General features: G+C 46.2%; 2 non-coding genes across 2 annotated transcripts; both read right to left on the bottom strand.

Annotated features, from left to right (window-relative positions):
* On the bottom strand, positions 1–73 carry trnam-cau. The gene has a single exon. It is a non-coding gene; the product is annotated as a tRNA-Met (tRNA).
* Positions 74–1,135: 1,062 nt separating this feature from the next.
* On the bottom strand, positions 1,136–1,208 carry trnam-cau. The gene has a single exon. It is a non-coding gene; the product is annotated as a tRNA-Met (tRNA).
* Between the last annotated feature and the right edge of the window lie 1,704 nt (positions 1,209–2,912).

Here is a 2,912-nt window from a genome sequence, read left to right as displayed (position 1 = left end):
TGCCCCGTGTGAGGCTCGAACTCACGACCTTCAGATTATGAGACTGACGCGCTGCCTACTGCGCTAACGAGGCTCTGTAAGGTTCACTAGCAGAGGATTTCCAAGCGCTGGGATTGTCAATGCAAAGGGAGGTTATTGTAACAGTTTCAGTGATACTGGAGGGCAACCCTCAGCTGGTGGTTACTGCAGGGTCCCCTCCCCGGCGCATGTAGCAACTTCTGTCGCACTCCGGGAGCAGTGCAAAGGGCAATTAGCAGCTGGGGAGAGGGCATTTAGAGCGGGGGGCAAGAGGGATGGTTTAACAACTGCTGGGTCCTAGCGCCCGCATGAATCATAGATTTTGGGAAAAGACTGATAAAAGGGATTTTGGGGATGGTACAGATCGAGGGGGAAGGAGGTGGTGGGTAGTTACAGTGAGGAGGCAATAGAGATGGCACCGGGAAGGTTGGAGGGGGGCATAAAGCGGGTGATTGGGAATAGGCAATAAAAAGGGGGCATCAGGGAAGGTGAGAGGGGGCAGAATTGGATTGATGGGGTGAGAGTGTGGGGGTCATGGAGATGCGGCATAGTGATGGTCCCGGGAAAGGGGCAATGTAGTGGAGGGGAAGGTGGCATTTGTGAGTTAATATCGTGAGACAGTACCGAGACACCCGGATACTTTACACCCTCTGAGGAAGAGTCACTCCACCCGAAACGTTAACTCTGCCTTCTCTCCGCTGATATGCTGAGTTTCTCCAGCAACTTCTGTTTGTGTTTCTGATTTACAGCATCCGCAGTTCTATCGGTTTTTATGCATTTACAACCTGTTGCTTCCTCTTTTTCGATCTTTGCACGAAACCCATTCACTTTATCAAAGACATTCTTCACCCCAGCGCGGCATTAAAGTACGATGCGATGGACAAACTGCAGACTTGGTGTCACCGGTAAATGAACGGCTCAGTGAAAATAACACATTGTAAAACAGCAGAGTAGGAGAGCGGGTTTCACAATTCTGCATATTTTAAGAAAACACGAGCCTACCGAAGAGAATACCATGTTGATACAAAGACTCGAAACACTATTGTAGTGGGCTCTTGGTAGAACTTCGAACCCTTACCGACCTCATCCCACAATTTCAGATTCCCATAAAACGTAGTGCCCCGTGTGAGGATCGAACTCACGACCTTCAGATTATGAGACTGACGCGCTGCCTACTGCGCTAACGAGGCTCTGAAATTTTTAGTTACCTAATGACAATCAGATTCAAAGATTGAGACATTCAATGCCTTTTTTTCCAGTTTCACAGAATTTGTGATGGTTAATTTAAGGTTCGCAACTGCAGGGTTTAATTTTTACACAACAAGAGGCAAATTAAGGAGATTCACAAGATGGTTGTGGCACAGAAAAAACACAAAAATAACCTCTTGGAGGTCTCACTTAGAATCATACTCTATAGAGGAGACTCTTCGGCCCATCATGTCTGTACTGACAAAAATATACTACTACCTACACTTATCCCACATTCCAGCTCTAGACCCTTAGCCTTCAATGTTATGACATTCCAAGTGCTCATCCAAGTACTTTTTGAAGGCTATGAGGTTTCCCACCTGAATGACCCTTCCAAGCGGAGCATTCCAGACCCCCACCACCCTCCGGGTGAAAACCCTCTTCCTCAAACCCCCTCTAAACCTCCTGCCCTCCAACTTAAAAGTGCACCTCCTGCTGTTATTGACCCTTTGACTAAGGGGAACAGTTTCTTTCTGTCAACCATGTCCATGCTCCTGATAATCTTATACACCTCGATCACCATGCCCCCCCAAAACCTTCTCCACTCCAAAGAAAATAACCTGAGTTTGTCCATCTTCTCTTCCTAGCTAAGATACTCCATACCAGACAACATCCTGTTGACTCTCCAATGCAATCAGATCCTTCCGATAATGAGGTGACCAGAACTGCACACAGTACTCCAGTTGTGGCCTAACCAAAGCTCTGTACAGCTTCACCATAGCCTCCCTGCTCTTATAACCCATGCCTTCAATGATAAAGGCAAGTGTCCCATATTGCCTTTTTAACCACCCTAGTAACCTGCCCTGCCACGCCACATTCAGGGTTTTGTGGACAAGATCGTTCTGTTCCTTCAAACCTCCTAGTGTCCTGCCATTCACTAGCACCCCCTTCACTTGTTACTTCTTCCAAAGTAAATTGGCTCACATTTGTCTGTGTTAAATTCCATCTGCCACTGATCTGCCCATCTGACCAACTCATCTATATCATCCTGTAACATAAACCCTTTTGCTTTGATGTCAACCATCTGACCATCTGCATCCCATATGGAAGCCCATTTATCAACGCTCCCCCAAACACACTCTCATCTACATGGTTTAAATATATCACAAAGAATAAGTGACCCAGTACTGATCCCTTTGTTATACCACTGGACAGCTGCCTCCAATTACACAAATGGCCTTCTACCGTCAATATCCGTATCCCGCTACTAAGCCAATTTGAATCTGTCTTTCCCATGCTGTCAAGCAGTGCAGTCCTAATCACTTACTATAAAATAAGTGCTTCTTAAACCTTTTCTCACCGTGACCCCATTTCAAGGATTGAAAATTGTTACTCAGTGAGAACAGGTTGGGGTACTGTTACAGCAGGGGCCTGTTAGAGTAGGAGCACTGCTATTATACCTCAGTTGGATATCCACAGTTGCCATTGCTACCTCAGAGCCCAAGACCTCAAAATTTAAGCTTGTGACCCCGCTTGGGATTTCAGCTCCCACTGGCAAGCCCTAGAACTCTGTCAATGACTTTGAACACCTCTATCACTTCAGTATATCTGTCCCCTAATTCTGGATTCTAATACATAGAAACATACTTTCTGATCAAGCTTCTCCTTCAATGCTCTATTCCTCTTACTTTGGCCATCGAGTCTTC

Source organism: Rhincodon typus, chromosome 19 (genome assembly GCF_021869965.1).
Source record: "Rhincodon typus isolate 14 chromosome 19, sRhiTyp1.1, whole genome shotgun sequence".
Taxonomy (NCBI): Eukaryota; Metazoa; Chordata; class Chondrichthyes; order Orectolobiformes; family Rhincodontidae; genus Rhincodon; species Rhincodon typus.
This window is presented reverse-complemented; position numbering and strand designations above follow the sequence as displayed.